The sequence below is a fragment of the Neovison vison genome, chromosome 1 (assembly GCF_020171115.1).
Source record: "Neovison vison isolate M4711 chromosome 1, ASM_NN_V1, whole genome shotgun sequence".
Taxonomy (NCBI): Eukaryota; Metazoa; Chordata; class Mammalia; order Carnivora; family Mustelidae; genus Neogale; species Neogale vison.
This window is the reverse complement of record NC_058091.1, coordinates 58,526,685-58,539,662: the sequence shown is the minus strand read 5'-3', so window position 1 is coordinate 58,539,662 and position 12,978 is coordinate 58,526,685. Positions and strand designations below refer to the sequence as shown.

General features: G+C 38.1%; 1 pseudogene; it reads right to left on the bottom strand.

Annotated features, from left to right (window-relative positions):
• Window positions 1–2,079: 2,079 nt before the first annotated feature.
• Window positions 2,080–2,559, bottom strand: LOC122905921 (annotated as a pseudogene).
• Window positions 2,560–12,978: the final 10,419 nt, after the last annotated feature.

Below are 12,978 nucleotides of genomic sequence, written 5' to 3'. Positions count from 1 at the left end.
GCGAGCAGCTTCAACAAAGTCAAAGCACTTGATGAACTTAGTTCAAGAAGTTGGTGGATTTAAACTCATAAAGTCAGTGCCATAACAAAATATTCCTCTTGTGCACCCTCACTTTAAGTTTAAAAAGTCAAGTGTAAATCTCTGGGTATTTCTTTGGAATACATTCAGGGCTCACCCACTCTTCCTTCCTCCCTTCTTTCTTTCCTCCTGTCTATTCTTCAGTCACTTCCACATACACCATCTTATTTACCCCTGAATAGAGGTATTATCCCCATAATGCAGATGAAACTCAGGAAGTTTAAATAACTTGCTCACTCTACCCAGCCAGGAAAGCTAACACTCCATAAATTGAAAGCAGGTCACTTGCTTCCAAACACTCTAATTTCAATAAAATACTTTCTAATATATTAAAAGGACATTTAGGGGTACCTGAGTGGCTCAGTGGGTTAAGCCTCTGCCTTTGGCTTGGGTCATGATCTCAGGGTCCTGGGATCGAGCCCCACGTCGGGCTCTCTGCTCAGCAGGGAGCGTGCTTCCCCCTCTCTCTCTCTGCCTGCCTCTCTGCCTGCTCATAGTCTCTCTCTGTCAAATAAATAAAATCTTTTTTAAAAAATGTCATTTACCTGCTTGCTGACTCTGTAACCTATATTTTTCTGTGAACTGTCATACTAAAAATCAATCTTTTGACTTCATTCTTATGAAGGCCCTGCCTTGTGAAGAAGAAGTCTAAGTACAGCCTTATGGAAAAAACTTTTTAAAATTTTAAAACCTCTTTTCAAACTTATCAGGTCTACAGTGTTAAAAATGAATATACAAACAAACAAAACCAACTTAAGAGGTAGCAGCGACCTTTGAAAGCTACTCTTTAGGTCAAGAGACCAGAAGTTGACTATAGAGACAGAAGTCATCAAATGCATCTGAAACACAAATGACCAATTCAAAATCAGTTCAAAAAAGAAACTCTGCCAAAAGCTTGTGTTTGTCTATTTTGTCTTCTTCAACAAGCACTGGAGAATACTGAGTAGTGTGGAGGGTTTTCTCAGACATATATTTTCAGGGAAGTCTACTCTTACCACCATTTTCCTTCTATTCATAATGATAATATTAATAGTATTTATTGAGTTCTTACTTACATGCCAAGCATTCTCAGATCTTTTTAGAGTAAACTCACTAATCCTCATATAGACCTTGTGACATAGGTGCCCTATTTATCTTGACTTTCAGATAACAAAGCAAGCAGACAGAGGTGATGTAACTTGGCCCATGTCACCCAGCCACTATGGGCAGAGTCAGCCTCTGAGCCCAGATGGTCTTACTCTAAATCACTGCATTGTTTTGTCCTCCAGCCTAAGCCTTCACTGAGTCCCTTAGATGCATTCCTGGTCACCTGAAGTCTCCTTCCAGAGCAGGAGCCATCTGTACCAGAAGAGTAGCCAGTACTATGAATGCTCAACAGGTTTATTGTATGGTTGATAGAATGAATGATGGCAGGAAGGAGGAATGAAAGAATGAGTATAAAAATGTGTTCTGAGAATTGGAAAAAGAAGAGACTCCTTTAGAATGGTAGGAAGAAAAATTTCCATCAAGAAGCCTCGACTAGTGATAGAATTTCAGTAGGCAGAGATTTAAAAAAAGGGAATTTCAGGTGGAAAATTTATATAAACTCGGAGACATTGGAAAACCTAGAGATACATTCAGAGAGCAGCAAGTTGCACCAATTGGCAGTGGCTTGGGCTGCATGAATGAAGTTAATGCAGGGAGAAGGCTGATCAGGTTAACTTGAGGTTAGTTTGCTGAATTTTTTTTCATCTTAATAGTTTTTTTTTTTTTTTTTAAGATTTTACTTATTTATTTATTTTAGAGAGAGATGGCAAGTGAGAGCGCAAGGGAAGGGTGGGGAGAGAGAGAAGGAGAAGGAGCCTCCTGCTAAGCAGGGAGCCTGATGTATGGCTGGATCCCAGGACCCTGGGATCATGATCTGAGCTGAAGGCAGATATTTAACCAACTGAGCCATCCTTATCAAATGATGAGCACCCCTCATCATAACAGTTTTCATTTAAGTTCGTATATAAGATTACTTTATTCCTGCATCTTTTCAATTGTTTCTTCTTATATTTGCCCTTTTCCTTTCCTATTTGGTGAGATTTGGGTTTATGTTCAAGGATCTTTTCATGGTCATTGTCCACTTTTAGTCTAGTGATAACTACCTCACTAGGGTGAATGGCCACATGGACAGTTGTGCCATTTGCCTTTTCTTGCTATACTCGCTCAATGTAGATAACAGATTCTTCCTGTAAATCCGGATGACTTTGCCAATTTGCTGACCTTTACAGTGTTCTTTCACAACTTGTACATCATCATCCTCTTGGATGGGCATGGATCAAACATTGTAACCTCTGTCTCAGCTCTTTGGAAAGAAAGGAAGACACCATCTTCCTGAAAATGTGGGAAGGTACGTCAAAATGCTTTTTATGGTTCTTGCTGTGGTCAGAAGTTGCAAAGGTATTCAACTTCATTTTGGCCGCTGGTGCTTCAGCAAAAGTTAAAAAGTGCTGAATGTTTTAAATAGCAGGCTGAAGGAACTACTACTTAAGGAATTGGACACCTCTGAAGGAGTGTGTAAGAAGATGTAACCATGAGAGACTGTGGACTCTGAGAAACAAACTGAAGGTTTTGAGGGGAGGGAGGTGAGGAGTTGGGTGAGCCTGGCGGTGGGTAGTAAGGAGGGCACATATTGCATGGAGCACCAGGTGTGCTGCTTCAACGATGAATTTGGAACACTGAAAAAAAATCAAGTTTAATTTAAAAAAAAAGAAAGAAGATGTAAGAGGATGATAATCTTCGGACTGTGCTTTCAGGAAACTAAATGAGCAGTAATTGTCAAGAATTTAGAGCAGGGGCTGCTGTCCTATGCTGAATAAATACCTGGATGAGTCTTAGGAAGTCTGTGAATCCCTGAAAGACACACAGAATTTTGTCTATATTTCTGTATGTACACATTTCTATTGAGACTGTTTACAACTCAGTGATTTTTGAAAGATGCCACCATTCCATATATCAATATATCTTAAGATTATAAATTAAGTTAAACTGTTAAACAAAATCTGTTCCTTCCTATCTTGGCAAACATAACCTCATATTATATAGTATCACAATGATATTCAAATTTTACTTTGACTTTACTTTTATCAAAAATGTAAGTTAACATAAATGTTCAAAACCTCAAAATATTAAATAATATATTAGAAATTATCTATTAAAACTAAAAAGCAATTAAAATAAGAATGAGATAATGCTATACATCTATTAGAATGATTAAAATCGAAAATACCAACACCACCAAATACTGGTCAGGATGTGGAGAAACAGAAGCTCTCATTTACCACTGGTGGGAATGTAAAATGGAAGACAGTTGGACAGTTTCTTACAAAACTAAATATACTGTTATCATATGATCTGGCAATCCCGCTTTTCAGTTGGTGAGTGGATAAACAAACTGAGCATATCCAAACAATGGTATATTATTCAACAACAAAAAAGAAATGAGCTATCAACCCACAAAAAGATGCAGAGGAAATTTTAAATGCACATTATCTAGTGAAAGAAGCCATTCTAAAAAAATACATACAGTACGAGGGGGGAGGAGTCAAGATGGCGGAGAAGTAGCAGGCTGAGACTGCGTCAGCTAGCAGGAGATCAGCTAGATAGCTTATCTAAAGATTGCAAACACCTGCAAATCCATCGGCAGATCGAAGAGAAGAAGAACAGCAATTCTAGAAACAGAAAAACAACCACTTTCTGAAAGGTAGGACTGGCGGAGAAGTGAATCCAAAGCGACGGGAAGATAGACCCCAGGGGGAGGGGCCGGCTCCCGGCAAGCTGCAGAGCAATGGAGCACAAAATCAGGACTTTTAAAAGTCTGTTCCACTGAGCGACATTGCTCCAGAGGCTAAACTGGGGTGAAACCCACGCAGGGTCAGCATGTCCTCAGGTCCTGCGGGGTCACAGAAGGATCGGGGGTGTCTGAGTGTGACAGAGCTTACAGTTATTAGAACGGGGAAGCCAGCTACAGAGACAGAGCTGACAGTGAGCTCACAGCTCGGGGTTACCTTGAACGGGTCGCAGGCTCGGTGAGCTCGGAGCGCGGCCAGAGGTCAGGCAGACGGGAGTTACTGAGCGCTGTTCTCTGAGGGCGCACTGAGGAGTGGGGCCCCGGGCTCTCGGCTCCTCCGGGCTGGAGACCAGGAGGCCGCCATTTGTATTCCCGTCCTCTGGAACTCTACAGAAAGCACTCAGGGAACAAAAGCTCCTGAAAGCAAACCCGAGGGGATTACTCAGCCCGGCCCCTGGTAAGGGCGGTACAATTCTGCCTGGGGCAAAGACACTTGAGAATCACTACACCAGGCCCCTCCCCCAGAAGATCAACAAGAAATCCAGCCAAGACCAAGTTCACCTCCCAAGAAGTGCAGTTTCAATACCAAGGAGAGCAGCAGAATTCCAGAGGAGGAGAAAGCAAAGCATGGAACTCATGGCTTTCTCCTTATGATTCTTTAGTCTTGCAGTTGATTAATTTTTTTTCTTTTTCATTTTTTTCTCTTCTCCTGCTAAAATTTTTTTTAACTTTTACCCTTTTCTTTTTTAACGTTTTTTAACTAGTTTATCTAATATATAAATATATTTTTTCTTTTTTATTCTTTTCTTTATTCATTTTCTTTTTTTTAATTCTTTTCTTTTTCTTTCTTTCTTTCTTTCTTTCTACCTCTTTTTATCCCCTTTCTCCTCCCTCAATATTTGGGATATCTTCTGATTTGGTTAAAGCATATTTTCCTGGGGTTGTTGCCACCCTTTTAGTATTTTACTTGCTCCTTCATATACTCTTATCTGGACAAAATGACAAGGCGGAAAAATTCACCACAGAAAAAAGAACAAGAGGCAGTACTGAAGGCTAGGGACCTAATCAATACAGACATTGGTAATATGTCAGATCTAGAGTTCAGAATGACAATTCTCAAGGTTCTAGCCGGGCTCAAAAAAAGGCATGGAAGATATTAGAGAAACCCTCACGGGAGATATAAAAGCCCTTTTTGGAGAAATAAAAGAACTAAAATCTAACCAAGTTGAAATCAAAAAAGCTATTAATGAGGTGCAATCAAAAATGGAGGCTCTCACTGCTAGGATAAATGAGGCAGAAGAAAGAATTAGTGATATAGAAGACCAAATGACAGAGAATAAAGAAGCTGAGCAAAAAAGGGACAAACAGCTACTGGACCACAAGGGGAGAATTCGAGAGATAAGTGACACCATAAGACAAAACAACATTAGAATAATTGGGATTCCAGAAGAAGAAGAAAGAGAGAGGGAAGCAGAAGGTATACTGGAGAGTTATTGGGGAGAATTTCCCCAATGTGGCAAAGGGAACGAGCATCAAAATTCAGAAGGTTCAGAGAATGCCCCTCAAAATCAATAAGAATAGGTCCACACCCCGTCACCTAATAGTAAAATTTACAAGTCTTAGTGACAAAGAAAAAATCCTGAAAGCAGCCCGGGAAAAGAAGTCTGTAACATACAATGGTAAAAATATTAGATTGGCAGCAGACTTATCCACAGAGACCTGGCAGGCCAGAAAGAGCTGGCATGATATATTCAGAGCACTAAACGAGAAAACATGCAGCCAAGAATACTATAACCAGCTAGGCTATCATTGAAAATAGAAGGAGAGATTAAAAGCTTCCAGGACAAACAAAAACTGAAAGAATTTGCAAACACCAAACCAGCTCTACAGGAAATATTGAAAGGGGTCCTCTAAGCAAAGAGAGAGCCTAGAAGTGGTAGATCAAAAAGGAACAGAGACAATATACACTAACAGTCACCTTACAGGCAATACAATGGCACTAAATTCATATCTCTCAATAGTTACCCTGAATGTTAATGGGCTAAATGCCCCAATCAAAAGACACAGGGTATCAGAATGGATAAAAAAACAAAACCCATCTATATGTTGCCTCTAAGAAACTCATTTTAAGCCCGAAGACACCTCCAGATTTAAAGTGAGGGGGTGGAAAAGAATTTACCATGCTAATGGACATCAGAAGAAAGCAGGAATGGCAATCCTTATATCAGATCAATTAGATTTTAAGCCAAAGACTATAATAAGAGATGAGGAAGGACACTATATCATACTCAAAGGGTCTGTCCAACAAGAAGTTCTAACAATTTTAAATATCTATGCCCCCAAAGTGGGAGCAGCCAACTATATAAACCAATTAATAAAATCAAAGAAACACATCAACGATAATACAATAATAGCAGGGGACTTTAACACTCCCCTCACTGAAATGAACAGATCATCCAAGCAAAAGATCAACAAGGAAATAAAGGCCTTAAATGACACACTGGACCAGATGAACATCACAGATATATTCAGAACGTTTCATCCCAAAGCAACAGAATACACATTCTGTGTAGTGCACATGGAACATTCTCCGGAATAGATCACATCCTCGGTCCTAAATCAGGACTCAACCGGTATCAAAAGATTGGGATCATTCCCTGCATATTTTCAGACCACAATGCTCTGAAGCCAGAACTCAATCACAAGAGGAAGTTGGGAAAGAATCCAAATACATGGAGACTAAACAGCCTCCTTCTAAAGAATGAATGGGTCAACCAAGAAATTAAAGAAGAATTGAAAAAAATCATGGAAAAAATGATAATGAAAACACAACGGTTCAAAATCTGTGGGACACAACAAAGGCAGTCCTGAGAGGAAAATATATAGCGGTACAAGCCTTTCTCAAGAAACAAGAAAGGTCTCAAGTACACAACCTAACCCTACACCTAAAGGAGCTGGAGAAAGAACAAGAAAGAAACCCTAAACCCAGCAGGAGAAGAGAAATCATAAAGATCAGAGCAGAAATCAATGAAATAGAAACCAAAAAAACAATAGAACAAATCAACAAAACTAGGAGCTGGTTCTTTGAAAGAATTAATAAAATTGATAAACCCCTGGCCATACTTACCAAAAGAAAAGAGAAAGGACCCAAATAAATAAAATCATGAATGAAAGAGGAGAGATTACAACTAACACCAAAGAAATACAAACAATTATAAGAACATACTATGAGCAACTCTATGCCAACAAATTTGACAATCTGGAAGAAATGGATGCATTCCTAGAGACATATAAACTACCACAACAGAACCAGGAAGAAATAGAAAGCCTGAACAGACCCATAACCAGTAAGGAGATTGATACAGTCATAAAAAATCTCCAAACAAACAAAAGCCCAGGGCCAAACGGCTTCCCGGGGGAATTCTACCAAACATTTAAAGAAGAACTAATTCCTATTCTCCTGAAACTGTTCCAAAAAGTAGAAATGGAAGAAAAACTTCCAAACTCATTTTATGAGGCCAGCATCACCTTGATCCCAAAACCAGACAAGGATCCCATCAAAAAAGAGAGCTATAGACCAATATCCTTGATGAACACAGATGAAAAATTCTCACCAAAATACTAGCCAATAGGATTCAACAGTACATTCAAAGGATTATTCACCACGACCAAGTGGGATTTATTCCAGGGCTGCAAGGTTGGTTCAACATCCGCAAATCAATCAATGTGATACAACACATCAATAAAAGAAAGAACAAGAACCATATGATACTCTCAATAGATGCTGAAAAAAGCACTGGACAAAGTACAGCATTCCTTCCTGATCAAAACTCTTCAAAGTGTAGGGATAGAGGGCACATACCTCAATATTATCAAAGCCATTTATGAAAAACCCACCGCAGATATCATTCTCAATGGAGAAAAACTGAAAGCTTTTCCACTAAGGTCAGGAACACGGCAGGGATGTCCATTATCACCACTGCTATTCAACATAGTACTAGAAATCCTAGCCTCAGCAATCAGACAACAAAAGGAAATTAAAGGCATCCAAATCGGCAAAGAAGAAGTCAAACTATCACTCTTCGCAGATGATACGATACTATATGTGGAAAACCCAAAAGACTCCACTCCAAAACTGCTAGAACTTGTACAAGAATTCAGTAAAGTGTCAGGATATAAAATCAATGCACAGAAATCAGTTGCATTTCTCTACACCAACAACAAGACAGAAGAAAGAGAAATTAAGGAGTCAATCCCATTTACAATTCTACCCCAAACCACAAGATACCTAGGAATAAACCTAACCAAAGAGGTAAAGAATCTACACTTAGAAAACTATAAAGTACTCATAAAAGAAATTGAGGAAGACACAAAGAAATGGAAAAGTGTTCCATGCTCCTATATTGGAAGAACAAATATTGTGAAAATGTCTATACTACCTAAAGCAATCTACACATTTAATGCAATTCCTATCAAAGTAACATCCATCTTTTTCAAAGAAATGGAACAAATAATCATAAAGTTTAGATGGAACCAGAAAAGATCTCAAATAGCCAAAGGGATATTGAAAAAGAAAGCCAAGTTGGTGGCATCACAATTCCAGACTTCCAGCTCTATTACAAAGCTGTCATCATCAAGACAGCATGGTACTGGCATAAAAACAGACACATAGATCAATGGAACAGAATAGAGAGCCCAGAATAGACCCTCAACTCTATGGTCAAATAATCTTCGACAAAGAAGGAAAGAATGTCCAATGGAAAAAAGACAGCCTCTTCAATAAATAGTGTTGGTAAAATTGGATAGCCACATGCAGAAAAATGAAATTGGACCATTTCCTTACAACACACACAAAAATAGACTCAAAATGGATGAAGGACCTCAATGTGAGAAAGGAATCCATCAAAATCCTTGAGGAGAACACAGGCAGCAACCTCTTCTACTTCAGCCGCAGCAACATCTTCCTTGGATCATCGCCAAAGGCAAGAGAAACAAGGGCAAAGATGAACTATTGGGATTTTATCAAGATCAAAAGCTTTTGCACAGCTAAGGAAACAGTTAACAAAACCAAAAGACAGCTGACAGAATGAGAGAAGATATTTGCAAATGACATATCAGATAAAGGACTAGTGTCCAAAATCTATAAAGAACTTAGCAAACTCAACACCCAAAGAACAAATAATCCAATCAAGAAATGGGCAGAGGACATGAACAGACATTTCTGCAAAGAAGACATCCAGATGGCCAACAGACACATGAAAAAGTGCTCCATATCACTTGGCATCAGGGAAGTACAAATCAAAACCACAATGAGATATCACCTCACACCAGTCAGAATTGCTAAAATTAACAAGTCAGGAAATGACAGATGCTGGCGAGGACGCGGAGAAAGGGGAATCCTCCTACACTGTTGGTGGGAATGCAAGCTGGTGCAACCACTCTGGAAAACAACACGGAGGTTCCTCAAAATGTTGAAAATAGAACTGCCCTATGATCCAGAAATTGCACTACTGGGTATTTACCCTAAAGATATAAACGTAGTGATCCAAAGGGGCACGTGCACCTGAATGTTTATAGCAGCAATGTCCACAATAGCCAAACTATGGAAAGAACCTAGATGTCCATCAACAGATGAATGGATCAAGAAGATGTGGTATATATACACAATGGAATACTATGCAGCCATCAAAAGAAACGAAATCTTGCCATTTGCGACAACGTGGATGGAACTAGAGCGTATCATGCTTAGCGAAATAAGTCAAGTGGAGAAAACAACTATCATATGATCTCCCTGATATGAGGAAGTGGTGATGCAACATGGGAGCTTAAGGGGGTAGGAGAAGAATAAATGAAACAGGATGGGATTGGGAGGGAGACAAACCATAAGTGACTCTTAATCTCACAAAACAAATTGAGGGTTGCTGGGGGGAGGGGGGTTGGGAGAAGGGGGGTGGGGTTATGGACATTGGGGAAGGTATGTGCTTTGGTGAGTGCTGTGAAGTGTGTAAACCTGGCGATTCACAGACCTGTACCCCTGGGGATAAAAATATATTATATGTTTATAAAATAATAATAATAATTAAATCTTTTTTAAAAAAGTAAATTAAAAAAAAAAGAAAGAATCAGACAAACAACTGAGCCATCCAGGTGTCCCCTTCATAACCAATTGTTAAAGTGTAATCTCTCCACACATGGGAAGGAGCCTCATCAAAGTCTACCTAGTTCCCCTTTACAATTTAAATAAATAAACAAACAAACAAACAAACAAAAAATACAAAAAAAAATACAGTACAATTCCAACTATATGACATTTTGGAAAAGGCAAGACTGTAGAGACAATAAAAGGATCAGTGGTTACCAAGGGTAGGAGAGACAGGATGGATAGGTAGAATAGAGGAATTTTTAAAAATATATTTTAAAATATTTTATTTAATTATTTCTTTATTTACTTATTTATTTATTTGACAGAAACAGCAAGAAAGAGAACACAAGCAGGATGAGTGGGAGAGGGAGAAGCAGGCCTCCTACTGAAGGAATTTTAAAAATTTTTTTAAGTAGTGAAACTATTTAGCATGATACATGTGGATACATTTGTCAAAACTCAATTGAAGAAAAATCTCACACACACACATACACACACATGTGCACACACACTCCAGAGAATGTACAATACAAAGAGTGCATCCTAATACATACTATGGGCTTTAGTTAATAATGTATCAACAATGGCTCAATTAATTGTAACAAATGTACCCCACTAATGAAAAAGGTCGGGCAGGGGGGTACTCTGTACTTTCTACTCAATATTTCTTGTAAATATAAAACTGTCCTCCAAAATAAAGTTTATTAGTTAAAAATTAAAAAGAAAAATGCAAATTATAATGAATATAAAACTTGAGAATTATTTCAATAGACCAGAATTGTATTAATTTCTTAACTTGTGTATTTGGAACTGATATTAGTATATAAACCTAAGAGTATTTCTTCCTGATTAATTGGTCTCTTTATCATTATGATATTACTTTATCACTACTAAGATTTCTGCTCTGAAATGTATTTTGTCTGACATTAATGGAACTTGCTTCCTTTTGATTTGTGCTAGCATGCCCTTTTCTCCATTCTTTTGCTTTTACTCTGTTTGTCTTGATATTTCTTTAGTGATTTTCTTTTTTTTAAGATTTTTTTTTTTTAATTTGACATACAGAGATCACAAGTAGGCAGAGAGGCAGGCAGAGACAGAGAGAGTGGGAAGCAGACTCCCCGCTGAGCAGAGAGCCCGACGTGGGGCTCGATCCCAGGACTCTGGGATCATGACCTGAGCCGAAGGCAGAGGCTTCAACCCACTGAGCCACCCAGGCGCCCCCTTTAGTGATTTTCTTGTGGACAGCATATTGTGCTTTCTGTCCAATCTGACCATCTCTGCCTATTAATTGGGTGATTAGACCATTTATACTTAATGTGATTATTATGTATAGATTGAAATCTAATCTTGCTATTTGTTTTCTATTTTTTCCATCTTTGTTCTCTTTTCCCTCTTTTTCTGCTTTCTTTTGAATCAATTGAGCATTTTAATGATTCCCCTTTTTTCTTTTGCGGGCATGTTAGTTATTTTGTTATTTTAGTTGCTTTGGGTTAATAGTATCCCTCACTCACGTATTCCATGTATTACTTTTGAGGGATATTATACCACTTTACAAATAGTATAAGAACTTATTTTAAGGTTCTATTATTGTCATACATTTTATTAACATATTTTACAAATCCCACAATACATTTTTATTATTTTTGTCTAAAGAGTTAACTATCTCTCTTTTTTTCCAATTTATTTATTTTCAGAAAAACAGTATTCATTATTTTTTCACCACACCCAGTGCTCCATGCAAGCCGTGCCCTCTATAATACCCACCACCTGGTACCCCAACCTCCTACCCCCCCGCCACTTCAAACCCCTTAAAGAGTTAACTATCTCTTAAAGACATTTAATAATAAGAAAAATTCTTGTATATTTATTTATGTAGTTACTATTTCTGGTATTCTCCATTTTTCTGTTTGTAGATTTCTGTATTTCCATCTACCATCATTTTCTTTTTGTCTAAAAGGCTTCTTTTTACATATTTTATAGTCTGCTGACAGTTAATTTTTCCAGTTTTTATATATCTGAGAAAAACTTTATTTCATCTTCATTTGTGAAAGATACATTCACTGAATATACAATGATAGGTTGACAGGTTTTTCCCTTAATATTTTTTCTTTTAGTCCTCTGTTGTTTCCCTAGTATATTATTTCTGCTGTGAAGTTTGTTATTATTTTCATCTTTTTATCTTTTTCCTCTCTACACAATGTGCTTTTTCCTCTGGCTTCTTTTAAGATATTCTCTTTATCACTGGTTTTGAGTAATTTAGTTATGATATGCTTTGGTATACTTCATGATTCTTGTGCTTGGGTTCACTGAGCTTCTTGGATCTGTGGGTTTATAGGTTACATCAAATCTGGAAAAGCTTTAGACATTATTTCTTCAAATATTTTTTCCATCTCTCTTTTCCTTTAGGAGATTGTGTGTGTGTGTTTGTGTGTGTGTGTGTGTGTGTGTGTGAGTGTGTGTGTGTGTGTGTGAGTGTGTGTGTGTGTATGTGTGTACTGAGCTTTCCTATATTATACCTTGTTGGGTGGCTAGGTATTTTTTAATTATTTTAAGTGTTCTTGAACTTTGTTAAATTACTTGGAAACAGTTTGATCCTACTGAGTCAAAAGTTTTTGGGCCGCTCCTTCCGGTAAATTATGATTAAATTTTTCCATCTGGTTTGTGAAAATAGGCACCTTTTCTGGCCTTGTATAAGCAGCTCTGATAAAATCCTTTTTATCTGGTTTTGCCCCCAGCCCTAGGTGGTTTTCTGACTTGCATTAACTTCTAAATCTTCTGCTGAATACTTCAGGGGGATCTTGAGCAAATCTGCTGGGATCTCTCTATACTCACCTCTCTCTCCCCAGTACTCTACCCTATGAACGTTAGTCACCTTGGTCTCCCTGAACATTCAGATTCAGGAAGTCTGCCTGGCTTCTTCTCTTTGCTATGTGCTGGAAACTCT